The sequence below is a fragment of the Thunnus albacares genome, chromosome 12 (assembly GCF_914725855.1).
Source record: "Thunnus albacares chromosome 12, fThuAlb1.1, whole genome shotgun sequence".
NCBI classification, from domain to species: Eukaryota; Metazoa; Chordata; class Actinopteri; order Scombriformes; family Scombridae; genus Thunnus; species Thunnus albacares.
The window spans coordinates 23,921,366-23,938,688 of NC_058117.1; the positions used below are offsets into that span (position 1 = coordinate 23,921,366).

At 39.7% G+C, this 17,323-nt stretch overlaps 1 protein-coding gene across 2 annotated transcripts in view; it reads right to left on the reverse strand.

The window, feature by feature from the left end:
* The window catches only part of st6galnac3 (ST6 (alpha-N-acetyl-neuraminyl-2,3-beta-galactosyl-1,3)-N-acetylgalactosaminide alpha-2,6-sialyltransferase 3), a 98,604-nt gene that overhangs the window by 74,859 nt on the left and 6,422 nt on the right, over positions 1 to 17,323 (reverse strand). The window contains exon 1 of one of the 2 annotated variants that reach the window (XM_044368743.1): positions 3,985 to 4,051. The exons of the other annotated variant lie outside the window; for it this stretch is intronic. The gene's annotated coding sequence lies outside the window, so the exon portion shown is untranslated. Of the gene's footprint in view, positions 1 to 3,984; positions 4,052 to 17,323 lie in introns of those variants that run through there. 2 annotated transcript variants of the gene reach the window in all.

Genomic DNA, 17,323 nt, shown 5'->3' on the forward strand with positions numbered 1-17,323 from the left:
AGAACAGAGTTGGGCTTTAAAGAGACAGGAGCTAAAACAGCCTGTTTCAGACAGAGGCTGAACTGAGGGGCTGCATAAAGAGTCAGTGTAAGATAAATAGGGAGTTTGAAATGTAAATCATGCAAAGATGTTCCAGTAGATCCACAGATTATAAATATAGACCAGGAAATGTGCTTGATACATCTATTTTAATTACTTTTGATATGGGCAGAGGCGCCTTCCTCCTGTGCAACAATAACAAAACATCCGAGTGGCGCTGCCCTCGGTGCATGCTACTTCCGTTGTATCACCCTTATCAGCGGTGACATATGAAAAGAAAATCCTTCAATCCAGGTCAAATGAACACTAATCTGCTCTGCTGGCATGATACCGCATCATTATGGTGCCGAGCATCACAGAGAATCTTAATCGGGGCCAAAAAAGGAATCAGTTTGTTTTTATGTGGATGAGACTCTGCAGGGGACAACAATAAGGAGCAAACACAGTTTTTATCCATTTGTTTTTTCTTCATGATAAACATAAATTCTGAAAATCCCGGTCTTAATCAGTAAATGTGGATGTGGGTGTGTGTGTGTGTGTGTGTGTGTGTGTGTCTGCACACGTGTACTCCTATGCGTGACTGCAACGGGAAACCAGTCAAAACCCATTTGACTAATGCATATCTGATATCAAATGGAACGTAATCCCCACACGTATAAAGGATTAAACACTCTACAATATTCACTTCCCCTTCTGTATCCAGCAAACTTTTTGGAACGGGGGGGGTGGGGACATACCACCATATGTTCACAGAAACAGTTTGGTAAGGCTGTACGCTCCGCTGCGTAGGTTGATGCTTGCTCACTTGAGAAAGCGAAGAATTTGTCAAAGTAAAAAAAAAACAACCCCAAAAAACCTGCTCTTGAAACTGACTACCTGAATATATTTGTGAGGAAAAACGAGTCCACCTGTCAGACACAAAGTATATTGAGAATTTATGTTTGATGGTAAGTCGTGCCGCTGCCATAAAGACTCCCTGCATCGTTTCTCCCTCAGAGCACTTTAGCAACAGTTTCTCCCTGAATAAACAGGCATCTGATAATGCTGTCTCAGGGTGATCACACACATAATGTGACCCAAAAAACACCACAGCAGTCAGCGCCGGAATATGAAAACAGACACGGCGCCTGTCCTCATGCTCCAGAAATGTCTAACAGAAGCATTTTTTCTAGAGCTGCAAATGAGAAGAAAGAAGAAGAAAATGAATCTGCAGCTATTTTGATCATCGATTTATCGTTTAAGTCTTTTTTATGCCTGATGCCTAACAATCCCTGGTTCAATACTCTCTAATTTGTGGCTTTTCTTGGTCTTACAAAACTGTAAATTTAATATTTTGCACTGTAGGTGGGACTAAGTATTTATGTTTGTTTATTTATTTGATATTACACACCTCTCAGTTGTTTCATTCTTATTTATTATCATTATTGTAACGAGCAAATTGTTATTATGTTGCGTAAGTAATGACATTTTGTATTTTTTCTTTGTCACTTCTTTGCACAGTAAAAAGAGTTCTATTTATTCTTGTTGAGTTGCTTTATTTATGTTTGTACAAGCTGGTTAAAACTAATAAACTGTAAATCACACACACACACACACACACACACACAAAACTAAATACATAAATGTGGTATGAAGATGGAGACAGGCTGGCTATAAAGATAGACCAGAGCAGACCACCTGCTCCAGTCACTTGTGTTTTCTGGGTGAATGGAGCCTAAATGTGGGGAAAAAATGTGCCCCCCTCCCGCCTCCTCCCCATAATATCTATAACTTATATTGTCGAGGGCTATATTTAGGGGGGGGAACCTTGAATCCATCTAGCGGCATTCGGCCAATCACAGCAAACGACTTCTGCCGCTCACTTATGACAACAGCTAGTTTAGCTTTATCCCGCCGTAACATCTGAGTTTTTAAGTGTTGGCTCTTATGGTCGCTGATGGCCGACGGGCAGAGAAGACCGCGACGCCTGCCAAGGACAAAGCTGCTATATAGTAATGAATCAGCTGTTCACCATCCACCACAGATGCCCTGACTTTAGGCCACAAGTCAGGACTGCACACAAGAGAAACTTGAGTGCAAAAAAAAAAAAAAACAACATTAAATTCAACAGGATATGCAATATAGCGCAGGGGCCGAGCATCCAATTTTGAATTTCTATGGAGTACTTTATAGCAGCATAGCAATTATTCTCCCTGCCTCTTTGTGTTTGAAGGGCGAAGGCAGGGGGGGAATCTGGCTGTTGAGAAAAACATCGACCAGAGAAAATCCATTTCAATTTGCCAAATGCCAGTGCAGGATTACTGACATTTAGCAACTGATATTTCCCCTGAAACTCAATGGTATCCCTCTATAACTCCATAATAGAGCCTATCTCATTGATAGTGATTACACACAGCATGACTGCTCACACAAAGAAATTTGAGTATATATATCACTAACGCAAACTAAACAGACATCTGAGGGTGTGAAAGGATTAGACGGACGGAGAGAGTATCATCTGTAGGACGGAGGAACAAACAGTGACACCAATTTCCATCTCCACTTGACTTAACAGACGTCCGGCCTCTGCAGAGATTTTCCTACGCACACTTAAATTTTCAAGTGGCTCAGCAATAAAAGGAATTCGTCATGTTTTCGAGCTCAGCCCTCAGAGGCACGATGCCTAAGATGCCTTGAGGTTACAAATGCATTTTTCTATCCGGCAAGGTTATTTGCATCTTGAGAGATGCTCTGAAAACAAAAAAAAAAAAGTCACTCAGTCTTTCTATCCAGGACAAGAAAAAGAGCGGAAAGCAGAAGGAGTTTGGAAAAAATATATACACAGCAAAAAAAAACCCATCCAAAATGCTCTGAAGCAATGAAATAATCGATTAGTCAATCAACAGAAAATTAAAGGGATACTCCAGCTATTTAGTGTTGTACTTCTATAATGTTGGAGAATATTGCAGACGGATTTAAATACCATCCATCTAAATACAAAGTACAGATGAGACTGATGGGAATATCATTAGTTTTTTTTTACTAGGGCTGCAACTAACAATTATTTTCATTATTGACTGATCATTTAGTCTGAAATGTTAAAAAAATAGTTTTAAAACATTCAGCGCTGCCTTTGATTTGCTTGTTTTTTGTCAAATCAACAGTCCGGTTTGACCAAAGTTGCAACATGCGAGCTTCGGTTTGCAACAACAGATCATTTTCTCTCCTGTTGATTTTGACATGTTAAACTAATCAAATAGGAGCCCAAACCTACGGTGCATTTAGGAGTAGGTGTGAGAACTGTATGACTAAGAAATTTATCTGCAAGTTGTAAGTGACAACGATTTGTGAAACTGGTCTTTGCCACCATTTGCGATCTACGTGTAAACAGCTCGCAAATTTCATGAAAGAGCCCCAGAATCTTAAGATATTCAATTGACTACTACATATATATGAAAACTAGAAAATTCCCACATTTAAGAAGCCGGAATGAGATCATTTTTGGTATATTTGCTTCAATTAATCAATCAAAATTGTTGCAGATTAATTTTCTGTCCATCAGCTTATTGTTGCGGCTCTAATCATTAGGTTTTCACAAACCAAAGTATTGTAAAAGGTTACATTTTAACCCAATGATAGCAATAAATAGGTCAGGGGATCACCAAGATTCTTATGAGACCATAAATGTCTTTTTTTTGAGCAATCCTTCAAATATTTAGTCTGATCAAAAGTGGGGGACCAACTGATAAACACTGCCATCACCAGAGCCACACAGCTACCATAACTAAAATAAAATGGTAAAAATTGAGGCCGAGAAAAGATGGTAGTCCGATAATGGTCGGGAGCGTGGTCGACACAAACAAATAAAGGCCAGCCCCAGAAACAGGCCGGGAAAAAACAAGGGTGGATAAAGCCCTGGTGCCTGTTATATAATGTGTCTGCCAGTTAAGCATAAATAGTAGTTACCTGGATGTAACTCCAGATCTATGAGGACACGTGTCGCCCTCTAGCCAACCGTCACAGAGAGGAGAGGGGGACGGAGGAGACACAATATTGTTTAAAAACGGGGATAACTGCACATATTTTGTGCAGTAATAATGACAGCAGCAACACTACATGAGCATGGGCAACCAGGGTAACCAGAATAACCAGGGCAACCAGGGTAACCAGAATAACCAGGGCAACCAGGGTAACCAGAATAACCAGGGTAACCAGGGTAACTAGAATAACCAGGGTAACCAGGGTAACTAGAATCTGCTGGGAGCATGCTATCCACATGCTACATGCTATAGCTAAGAGGTGCACTGCCAAAACCTTACAGGTGGAACTCAAGTGTTAGAGTCGTTGCTCCACATGTTGGAGTAAGTAGATTATTGTAATTACCGGTAACACATTTAAGAGAGCAAACTGAAGCAGATCAGAAAACAAAGAGGCTTATGAGCAAATTTAATTATTAAATAGAGGGAACTAGAAATATAAAAGGCCTCTCTCTATATACACCTTCTTCCATTAAAGGCCTGGTTCCCTCTGCAGTCGAGGTAAATAAAGGCCCGGGCCACTATTAGAGGAAATACGGTAGCTGTTTCATTCATTTTTATATGATGAAGATTGACAAGTTTCTGTTTTTCAAATCTGAGGATTTTCTACTTTTTCTTGTCATATAAACTGTACATGATGGATGTCTTTGGGTTTCAGACTGTCGGTCAGAATCTGAGAAATTATGTTAGTGAAATGTTTTGTTTATTTATTGTACCTATTGTTATAGTTAGGGAACCATGTACAAAATGTTAACATTTAATCCATTGTACCAGAGTTAGCTTAAAGATCATTTTCATCTGCAGTCCCTTGAAACTTTTATCCAACTTTTCATAAACTAAATGAGTAATTGATTAATCAAGAAAATAACCAGCAATCAATCACGTCAATAATCGTGTAAATAATCATTAGCTGCAGCCCTTTATGTGTGTAATGATTAATGATGATCCCCAGGAGCCAAAAATCGTCTGACAGGATGAGGTTATAACGCGATGAGTGCCAAGCAAAAGAAAAGGCGGATGTGAAGGAATTTGCTCTTATCTTCCTGAGCTGTGGAACCAATAGGATATGTTGGACCGGATTAAGGATATTTTGCATTTAAGACATATTTTTAAGACATTTCTCACTCTGAAAATCATGGTCTGAGTTTTTTTTTATTAAAGGAAAGAAAATCTGAGTCAACCAAATCCTCATTGTTCAAAGCTGCAGACATTTCTCAGAGATTTCTTAAGCACAAAAACATTCAAACGACTTGCCGGGAACAGCTTTTTGTTTTTCATTAATCCTCTTAGATTGCAAAGGTTCTCTGAGAGCTACAACAGCAGCATTATGAATCTTAAACGGAGCAACACAATAAATAAATCAGCCAGGTGAATGGATCCCTCTACGTGGCGCTCACAGGTGTTCAACCCAGTAAAATAATAATAAAGTTTGCAGAGTGTATTCTGTCAAAGCCTCCGTGGTGCTTCTGCACTGTGTTGGCAAATGTGAAGGATGGGAAGAGCGTGGCGTTCTGTGTGTGTGTGTGTGTGTGTGTGTGTGTGTGTGTGGGTTAAGGTTGGGGAGGTGGTAGCAGTGTCAACAACAAAAACAAAAACAGCAGCAAACACCTGCAGTCATCAGGGAGATCAATAAGAAGCCAAAATACAAATCTGGACAGACAAAACAATCACAAAACCGCCCGTGAAACCTCAAACACAACAGTGTGACTCCACAAATACAAAACAGCAGCAGGCCCACCGAGCAGATGCAACATTACCCAGAGAACACAGTGGCATTTTGAATCGCTGCCCATTTCCTTTTTTCATAATGACCACAACAACAGAAAGTTCCCGGGCACAGGCGAACATAAAAGCAGACAAGGGGATTATATTTCATGAAAAAAATTGACTGCACTTTATTTAATGTCCTCACTTAACCGCCAGGCCCTATTTGTGTCTGTCAACCTCTTCAGTTCACGGAGGTAATCAGCCTCCCAGTGCTGGCGCCCACAACATTGCTTGGCTTCCACTGGGGATAATAACAGTGGCATTGAAACCTTTTATTAGCTGGCTTGGTCAAGAGCCCTCAGGAAGCAGCCTATACTATGACCAGACCTGGTTCCCACTGAGCACATCACTGACTTTATAGCACGACCTGACGCTTCAACGAGAGAGAAAAGGAGAAAGGAAAGAAGCGACCGAGTGTGTCCATCTGAAGGCGGGATATTCGTCAAGGATATCTGATGTTGTATATGTCATCCGTAATTCTGTAGTAGGATGGAAATAAATCCTAACATGTCAAGGCAATAAATTAAGCTAAAAAGCTGGCCTGGAGGGAGCGGGCGTGGCACGGAGCGCACAGTTGGACAACACTAATGCAATTACAGGGATTTTCTGCTTGCTCAGAGGCTTGGTTCAAGGGCGGAGTGCAGAAAGCTCAAGGCGAGCTGCACAAAATCAGCCGTTACCCAGGGTAACAGCCAAGCCTGATCTTGCCACCTCACCGTCTGGAAAAGCTGTTGAGAAGAAAAAATACATACAGGATTACAGCGGCGTGGCTCTGAGATCAGGGGTTTCTGATGGATCCAGTCTGGATCTAACTGAGCTTTACTGGTTTGGATTCTTGAGGGTTGTGGGGCAAGATTTCATTTGAACGTGGCAACATGTTGTGACTTAGGTGTGCCCAGTCTGCAACTGGAGTTTTTAAAACTATTATATAAAGTTGATACTCCAAAGTAGGGCTGCAACTAATGATTATTTTCATTATTTCATTAGAAAATGGTTAAAAAAGTTGATCAGTGTTTCCCAAAGCCCACGACGCAACCATAACTGTCTTGTTTTGTCCCGACCAACCCAGTCCACAACCCAAAAATATTCAGTTTACTGTCATAGAAGATTAAAGAAACCAGAAAATATTCATGTTTAAGAGGCTGGAATTACAGAACTTGGACTTTTTTTCATAAAAAATGACTCCAAACAGTTAATCAATTATCAAAATAGTTGGCGATTAATTTAATAGTTGGCAACTAATCAATTAATCGACTGATTGTTGCAGCTCTAAAGCAATATTTGTACTCATGCAGTCAATTTCTTTTTTTTTTCACAGTTTCACAATTTTCACATCAAACCAAGTTGTTACCAGTAATTAAATAAATAAATAAATCTGTTTTGGCTTCTCTGTTCATGATCAAACTGACCCCCATCAGTAACTATCTACAACTACGACTGAATGACACTTATTAACACTATGTAGCATTTAATGGAAATGTTAAAATAAAAAAATAAAATAAAATGTTATCAAAAAAGCTTTATACCCAGGGGTAATGTTAATATTTAACGTTAAGTAAAGAAAATAAATCTCACAACATGTAGCTACTCTTTTTACTGACACTGTTTAGCTTTTGACTTTTACTACTCTATAAAAATATCCATCTCTTGTTTTGTAGGACACATTTCAGTAATGAAAATGTTAATTACTTGTTGGTTATAGTTAAAGCTGATGCTTCAGTCACTTTCAACTGGGAAATTCTTAAGTAATTTACAAATTCATTCAAGTCAAACTGTTAATGGAGTCAGCTGAGGTTGGTTAATCTTACATCATCTCACACTGATGTTAACACAATTGCAATTTGCAAACGGCTCAACTTTTGTTTATATACTTATATACTATTGAGGCTAATTTAAAACACTTATTGTGACAATAGAATTAATTTATAAAGCCATCAGATCTCAGCTATTTAAGGGGGCACATGTCCGATGTGTTCATACTTGTCTTTTGTCCACAAGCAGCTACAAACATGCACCACTGGAGCTAAATGGCAAAAGACTTGAACCTTTAAGTTTTACATATAATCTTCCCGTCTGGCACCTCCAGCTTGATTCTGTATGGCTTTTTCTTTTTTTTTTTTGTCTTTTGGACAACATTTCTAAGCCACATCCAAGTTTACGGAGAGTATAACTCCTTATCAAGCATAGCCTCATCTGATCTGTCTCTTCTGGGGCTTTGGATCACACTTGTGCCGATGGGCAGTTAGGCCTTGCCAAGAGTACAACAAGCTCTAAGGCCTTGCCAAGAGTACAATGTGCCGGGGGGGGAATTGCCAAATGTTATCCAGCAATGGATGCAACACGCTCAAATAAATCCAACTGGCTGGCAGTTGTATGACTCTGTAACTACTTTGTGTTAGAAGATGGACAGAAACTAAGGACCTAAATGCTCCTTAAAGTCAATAAAACGTGTAATTAAGACAGTTTCAAGTTCCTCCAGGATGAAAATGACAGAATAGAAAACAAGAAGAGCAGATTGTGCACATACAAAGTGTTGCTGTTTGACTTACATATGGTAGAAGAGTTTTTACGTTGCATCATAAAACTTTAAAATGCACTGCTGAATCGTTTGCCTGCACTCTGTGGAAAATGTCAGTTCCTCACCACGCTATGACGTAAACATTTAGAGCTGAAACAGTCGTACAGTTAACCTATTAGTCAACAGAGAATGAATCAACAATGTTAATATTTATAATCAAGCAAAAAGGCCAAAAACATTTGCTGCTTCCAGATTCTAAAATATTTGTAGTGTTTCTACACTTTGTATCATTGTAAACTGAATATATTTGGGTTTTGGACTGTTAGTTGGACAAAACATCCAACATGAAGACACCACCTTGGGCATTTACTTTACTATTTTATGACATTTCATTGACTCATGAGTCAATAAGAAAAATAAGCAACAGATTAATCAATGATGAAAATAACTGTTAGTTTTAATGGGCAGAGAAACTGTTAAAGTCCTTTTTAAATCATAAAATGCCAAACATTTGTTTATTTCAGCTTCTCAAAAGTGAGTATTTGCTGCTTTTCTCTGTTTTATATCATTGTATGTCAATATTTGGGGGTTTTGGACTAAACCAAGGACATTTGAAGGCAATTATTACTGGCATTTTTCATTATTTTCTGACATTTAAAAGACCAAACAATTAATTGCTGAATCAAGAACATAACCATCAGATTAATCAATAATGAAAATACTAACTTGCTGCAGCCTTAGGTTTAAGTAGTGTTATTTATAATTTACCATAGACCCTGAAAAATCCCACGGTGAGTCAATTTTCTTGCCACCTTGGAAAAATCTGAATTTCTCTATGAGGCAAACAAGACGCACACATCATCTTAACACTGAAAGGTCGTTCAACAGTCAGTCTACGTCACATCTGATACGACTAATCAACCATTGGCTGTTACTTCATACATACATGGTGTGAGGTCCATCCTGGATATGTCATATCCAGGCAGCAGAAAGTTGGCAGATTGCCTCAACGATCATGTTCTAACACAAAACTCCAGAGTTCGTCCAGTGAGCCAAAACGGGCCGGATGATGCCATCCGACTACCAGCGATCTGCCGTCTCGGCGGTTCCGTCTAGCAGCCACAGACTGCTCTGATGGCGCTCAGTCAGTCGCTCTGTCTTTATCTGCAAGTGGGAGTTTACATCTGACTGCAGAGTCAAGTGTTAAGAGGCCAGTCTTAATCCTTAAACGGTGTGTGACCCTTTAATCTCGAGGCCGCTAAACGTGTGCGGCTGACTGATCAGACAGGTGTAGTTAAAAACAAACGCTGTTTGATTATCTGCGAATTATCTTTCCTAAAACCACAAATGCTGATATTAATACAAGACTCAGAGGAAAGAGCTGCTGGAGATTATTTATGAAATATGAAAAACTGCAGTGTTGATACATTTTTCTAATATTTGTGATTAAAATGGTTTTGCTCATCAAGGGAAAAAACTGCAAATTAAGTTAGAGGCGTTTGAGGTATGTAGACACAGCAGTGCTCTGAGCTAAATGCTAACGTCAGCACGCTAAGTTGCTCACAATGATAATTTTAACATGCTGCTATAATGCAGGTACAATGTTAAAGTCCCCCTCTACCCAAAAAAATGTTTTGCTTCTTGTTCTTTTAGTTCTATGAGCAGGATTTGTGACATCTCAACTAGTTTGGAGCCAATCATGGTCCAGTAATCATCTTACACTTGTGTGATTGGAAACTTGAAGCCTCTGGTGCACAAACACTGAGAATAGACTTTACAGTGAAGTAGGAGACATCTTGTGTCTAACAGTTAAACTTAAATGAACAATATTTGCATAGATTCTTAAATAAGGCAGAAGAAATGTATGTCATTTTAAGAATTTTGATCTCAGTAATTGAATGTTTTTGTGGACATGCTGTACATGCTAACATGCTCAAAATGAAGATGCTAACATGCTGATGTTTAGCAGGTGATATTTACAAGGTTTATCATCTTAGTTTAGTGTGTTAGCATGATAACTACAGCTGAAATGATTAGTCGATTAATTCTGTAGCTGTCAATTATTATATTAATCACCAACTATTATGATAATCAATTAATTGTTTTGAATCATTTTTTAAGGAAAAAAATGTCCAAATTCTCTGATTCCAGCTCAAATGTGAATATTTCCTGGTTTCTTTAGTCCTCTACAACAGTAAAGTGAATATCTTTGGGTTGTGGACAAAAGACGTCTTCTTGTGCTTTGGGAAACAGTGATCGCCATTTTCACCATTTTTGTTACATTCTGTAGACCAAACAATAGATTAATTGATAATTAAGATAATTATTCGTTGTAGCCATAATGTTAACATTTCCTAATAAGTATTAAACAAAGTACAGCTGAGGCTGATGGGAATGTCATTAGTTTAGCAGGTGTTTGGTCATAAAGTAATAAAATGTTCTGGACAAATTAAACATTTGACTTGATAATGGCAGAAGATTAAATGTTAAGGGATCATTCAAGTTATTACAGTTCCTCCTGAGGAAAACATGAATGTGTGTACCAAATTTTATGGTAATCAATCCAACGGTTGTCAAGATATTTCACTAAAACCAAAAATGTCAACCTCATGTTGGCGCTAGAGGAAAAACCAAAGGATCAACAAAGTCAGTAGGATTCATACTCTGTACAAACTTTTATGGCAAAACACCTCAAGGTTGTTGAGATATTTCAGTCTGGACCAAAGTGTTTGTGGTTTCTCTGTCAGGAAATGTTACTGCAGATTCCAACAATAAATAAGTATAAAAAAAAGGAATAACATTTGGTATCAAAGTTCACTTATAGTATCTTTGTTTTTCACCCAGAACAAAGGGTCATGTGGAGGATTCACAAGCCAAATCTCTAAGAATAACTCACACAGTAAAAGCTGAAACTGCACTTTTCACAGTAGAGATTTAAACAAAGTCAATTTTTACTTTACAGAAAATGCATTTAAATGTTCTCCGCTATTGATTACACCTTCTTCTGACATCTAGAGAAACAATGGCAGATTAATAACTGCTCTTAAGTTTTTCTAACTGAAAAGCGGTCCTGTCTTTGTGTTTAAGGTAATTAAAGTTTAAAACGTCAACCTTGACATTACAGAAAGCTCCTCTGTGAATGCATGTACAGTAATAATAGGGGTTGTGGCCCAGAGACTCTTTGTGAGTGACATATAATTTTATGCTGCTGACCGTGACAGCAATTACAGACTGGAACGTAATTTGTAGACTGCCATATCACCTCTGTCATTAAACTCTTGGTGTCTTCTCTTTGTATTTCGTCCAAATGGTGGACGGTGAAGTCGAAACAGACACAGAAGCAGACAAGAAAATGACCAGCGCTGGCATTCAGGCTCGTGTCGGCGGAGTTCCATGGCCCCAAATTTGCAGGGTGACGCATGATTAAACCGACCGAGATTAGAAACCACCTGAATAACACGATTAACGGCACGTAGCGAGATGAAGTAAAGCCTTAAGTCTTCCCAGATGTTGATAAGATTCCTCGTGTGAGCCAAGGGTCAGCTCTCTGGCCCAGTTACTGCTGTTACTGCTGCTGCTGCTGCTGCTGCTGCTGCAGTGTGGATTACTGCCAAATCTGGAGGGAGGTTATCACCCTTGGTTACCGCTGTGAATAAACTAACCCTTGCACTAGCTTCCGCAGCGATCTGTGCGTGCATGTGTGTGTGTGTGTGTGTTTGCACAACAGATGTAGGTTACATTACCATGATAAAGCAGCCACACGCTTAAATGGTACTCTGTTGGCTCAAAAGGGGTTTAGTTCACTTCAGTTCAGCGCTTTATTGTCCCACCGGGGGAAAATTCAGCTCGCAGCAGAGAACAGATAAACCGTGACAATACAAACAAACAGTACAACAATAAAATCAATAAAAAGATGGGTTTTGTATAAGAAAGTACACACATAATAGTACAACAATAAAATCAATAAAAGATGGGTTTTGTATAGGAAAGTACACACATAACATAATAAAATTAAAGAATGGATGAACAACAAAGCGCAAGACAAAGACTTTCTTTTAGTTCAGTGTGGAGGAGGACTTGTTCCAACGTGTGTAGGAAAACATTAACTATAATGATATCGCAGCTATTGTATATACTGTATGATAACAAGCAGCAGCAGCTACGACAGCTTGAGGCTAAAGTGGAAGTACTGGTTCCAACAGACTCCCATTCAAAAAACTTTTCTCTAGAAATACTGAGTCAGTATTGTTTTTCAACGAGTCATTATGGTCTCAATCACTAAATTCAGGCCCTACAATAACTGTGCTGGTGGTCGTTGTGGAAATTATTGCTCCGTTAATAAGATTTGAAGACTTGTAGTATATTTGATGTCTGCCATGTGGGTGTTGATTGACAGTTGAGCTCAGTTCGGCTCACCTGCTGCTACTATTGAGGACTATTGTCGCAACATTTTGGTCATTTTAAAGCTGGACTGTGGGACTTTGTCTCCCCCTTATGGCAGTGAGAGTAATTAGTAAAACGCTGTTGACACGTCATAGGCTCCACTGTAGCCTACTCCATCGCTGCTGTTGCAACTGTAAAACGGTGGATAAATTGTTTTGAGCATCACACAACCCCCATAAAAGTCTAGAAGAGCCACACGATTAAATAATTTTATCCCCATTCAAGTTAGTCAGAGAGCGAAAACTCTGGTATACTATGAAATACAGAGAGATTTATCTGGTGGTGATAGGCTTAATCAGCATTATGTGAACTCGTTTGGCAAAGGCTTGAATGTAACGGATGTTCATTTATATGCAAAAGTTCCGCACTGCAGGTTTAATGTTACATGATAACTTTCTAACATGTTACTTGTATTTCCAGAGCATGAAAAGCGACGCCCCACACTCCCTATTTGGAAGGTTCTGGCTCCAAACGGAAAAGATGGCACCGACCAGAAGCTGCAACTCTGGGCTTCAAACCAATGGGTGATGTCACACCTCGCCAAGCCCGTCTTTATATACAGTCTGTGGTTATAGCCGTGTAGAGCCTGCCAAGCGGCTCGCGTCTGCTGTCCACTCGTAAACACCGGCAGTCGAGTCAAACACAGACAGGTGTTTTACCGTTTTACCAGACTGTTTCTCTTCACACTCACTTCCTGTCTTAAGTATGCAGTCTGTGGCACAGCCTGAGGCTGCTGATGGACTAGTTTTACTTGCACAAAACCTGAAAGAGATGTACAGGGCGACATAGGAGGAAATACTTTGTCTGGTAAAGAACTGTCTACCTCAGCCAAAAACTTTACTCTGTCAGAGCAAGTAGGCCTGTTGTTATTTTTGTTTTGTTTACATTTTTATTGTTATTTGCACAGCTGTGTATTTGTTTGTTTAGTTAGAGAGGAGTACCTGTAATTGTACTGTACTATTGTCAGAGATAGACCTATTTTTATTACATATAGGCTCATCCTCATCCACCCCCTCCCACCCGCAGCACACCGCCCCCCCACCCCAGAGTAGTCAACCTCGGGGAAACACTGCAAATATTGAATGAATTATATTTGAATTATAAGTACAAACATTGTCAAACCAAAATATTCATGCCCCCTGGAGAACACAAATAGCAGAAAAACTTGCATTTCTTATTTTTAGTAATTACAATTTTACCCAAATAAGTACCAAAGTCAAAACAAACAACAAGGATATAGTGTAAACACTGATTTCTTAGGAAAAGCAAAAAAAAAACATTACATTACATTTCACACAAAACTTGCAATTATGGCTTTGTGTTCCTGCTGTTCATTAAATTCTGATGGATTTCAGCCTGCATTGATGTATATTTATCATATTTATGAGTAAAACTTGAAACCTGAAACGAACCATGCCTTCAAGTGTCAAGTCAATTTTATTTATATAGCACCAAATCACAACAAAAGTTATCTGAGGGCACTTTTCACATAGAGCAGGGGTCCGTTTCACAAAGCGGGTTTAGTGAAAACTCAGAGTTTGTTAACCCTGAAATGAGGGAAACTCTGAGTTTTCCGTTTCAAAAAGGGAGGTAACTCAAACCAGAGAAAGAGGGATAACTCTAGCCTGTTTCACAGAGAGGGGTAACTTAAGCTCTCGGTCAGTTACCGTAGTAACAGACTCTATGAACCTAACCTGGTCGGGACCAGGTTTTTCTCAATAAACCTCGAGTTTCTCTCAGTCTCCGCCCTCTTTCAGAGCCACACACTCCATTTGATTTCCTCATTCATTCAGTCAGCAGGCGAGTTTTGGCGTAGCCTAGTTCTGCCGTCTGTCATTTAAAAAAATCATTAAAAAAATCAGAGTCAGTATATTAGAAGTCCATTAGGCACAGTAGGTGGCGACTTTTTCACTAACATGGCATGTCCTTTTGATAACGATCCCGTGGATGAAGGTGCAGCATTACTGCGCAGAGAATTAAATATTCGTTGAGAGATGGTTATCAGTCCGCGCATAAATGTTCTAGCATTTCCAGACAATTATCTTTTTGAGCGGTACCATTTCACGTCACAGTCCATCATCTACATACACAACCTAAGCCGTCTTTACATTTGCAACATTACCAATCGTAATCATGCTCTCACATCCCAGCAGATATTGTGTGTTGCGCTGTGTTTCTTTGCAAACGGAAGTTTTTTGTACAGTGTCGGGGCCAGCCACTGGCCTTCCTAAATTCTGGCTTATGGCCAGCTCCTCTGCCTCCGTTAGAGGTGGCGGTGCTGGACCACCACCCGTTTTACGGACATCTGCCTTCTTTCTGTTGGCTGAGTAGAAGTCTGTGTTAGTTTAAATAGGCTTAATTATTTAACAGAACATGATGTAGATGAGAAGACATTTATGTGTGTGAAACCAGCATTATGTTGGGGATAAAACAACTGCACAGTCAAACAGCCACTTAATATTTACTTTACAATGTAAAACATGATCAAATGAGGTTCCCCCATGAGATTATGCCGAGGTTTCACCTGTTTGAACAATGTTTTTATATTTCATCCTAAACTGCTGCCAAGTGCGCTTCTCCCTCGCGGGATTGGACCTAAATGAAATAAATTAATAGGCGACCAATCAAGCAGTTTTCCTCTGTAATATTATTGTGATTGCAAAGGACTACATTTAAACTTACGCATTGACCCGAGCAGCGATGTTCTCCCACGCCGTGTCCCTCTCTTTTGCAGCTGCAGCGGTGTTGCACTTCTTTTTGAAAACATGTTCAAACTCGCCGTATTATCGCATTAAGATTTCTAGCCCTAGTGGGGCGAAAAACGCAGCCCTCCGCTTCCCCGTTGCCATGGTGACTCGTTGAATCGGGGCTCAATTGATGCTGGCTTTTTATAGTTGTGGTGCACGCGCTTAACTCCAGGTGAAACTACTCCGAGTTGAATAAACTCACTCAAATCAGCTGTTCTGGAACCGGAAACTCGGAGTTTCCTATCTCAGAGTAGATCAACTCAGAGTTCAGGATTAGACTCAGAGTTTGTTGAACCTGCTTTGTGAAACGGACCCCAGGTCAAGATTGTGCTCTTTAATTTACAGAGACCCAACATTCCTCTATGAGCAGCACTTGGCGACGGCGGCAAGGAAAAACTCCTCTTTAACGGGAAGAAACATGTGATCATTATTGTATGCAGGACTATTAAACTGTTAGTAGTGATCTGTCTACTTCAGGATTAAAAATGAATTCATGTTTTCCACTTGGACACGTTGCAGAAAGACTCTGTGCAAAACTATAAAACAATGGATTCCCAAAGATCCCGTATAAACTTCACACTCGAGAAGGGAAAAAGATAAGAGGTGAGAATAGCACAAAAGGGAAATCTGAGCACAGATTTGATAACACTTTGAACACAAACCGGAGTCTCAGCTTCATTCAACATCTTGAACGGTGCCCTGCGCTTTCTCTAAAACTGTGGCGGGGCACTTTTTATCAGCCTGCCTTCTGCTGTAACACAATAACACGGGACAAGGGGGACTAAGAGAAGTGCCATTCATCCCTAAAACTCCCAAGAACTGGGACACTCACTGCATGCATTCCCCCATTGCTGTTACAACGCCTCTCGACACACACAAACCAATGAGAGTGTGTGTATGCATTCATTAATTTGAAATCTCCTTCGCGTTTGTGTGCTTTCAGCTCGCATGTACCCGCATGAACTTGTCACAAAAGCTTGCTGCTCTGGCCTTGTTCTGCCATATGTAGTTAGCAGGAACAGCAGCATCACCATCTTTTGATGAGAGGTGATGGAGAACTCATCCTGCACGGTTACGACGGAGGACAACAGCAGCAGCCTTTCCCAGCTCAGGCACCGGTTCTTCACGGATGAACTCACTCCAATTAAAACACAAGCTAACAAAGGGGGGAACCCGGCACGTCAGATATCTCTCTGCAGGCCTCACTCACCAATTATAAAGTAAGTAGCAGACTGTGAGTCCAAATACTCAGTGTCACAGTCCATGCTGGTCAGTAAAGAAACGCATCTCCTCATGCACTTAAACACATCATCAGCTACCCAGAATGCATTCTGTGGGGTTGCAGTAAATAGTCAGACATCATAAAACTGGCAAATAAAGCATGTTATTACCATATTACTGCCTCCTTCTACAAATAAAACACTACACAAACTGAACTTCTGATTGAGATTTCATCAGAGAATGCAACTACAACTTTGTGAATATCATCCTGATGCCAAAGGTGAACTAAATACAAAATGTCTTAAAATATATATTTTAGCATATTTGGAAAAACATGTTTTATGTAGCTGCTTTTTCTAGGACAGCAACCAATTATTATTTTCCTTGATTAATATGTTGATTACAGTATTTGGTCAGAAATGTCAGAAAATGGTGAAAAATGTGGAGCACTGTTTCCCAAAGTCCAAGATTCAACCTAAAATGTGTTGTTTTGTCCCAAACAACAGTCTATAATCCAAATATATTCAGTTTACTATCAGAGGACTTAAGAAACCAGAAAACATTCACATTCA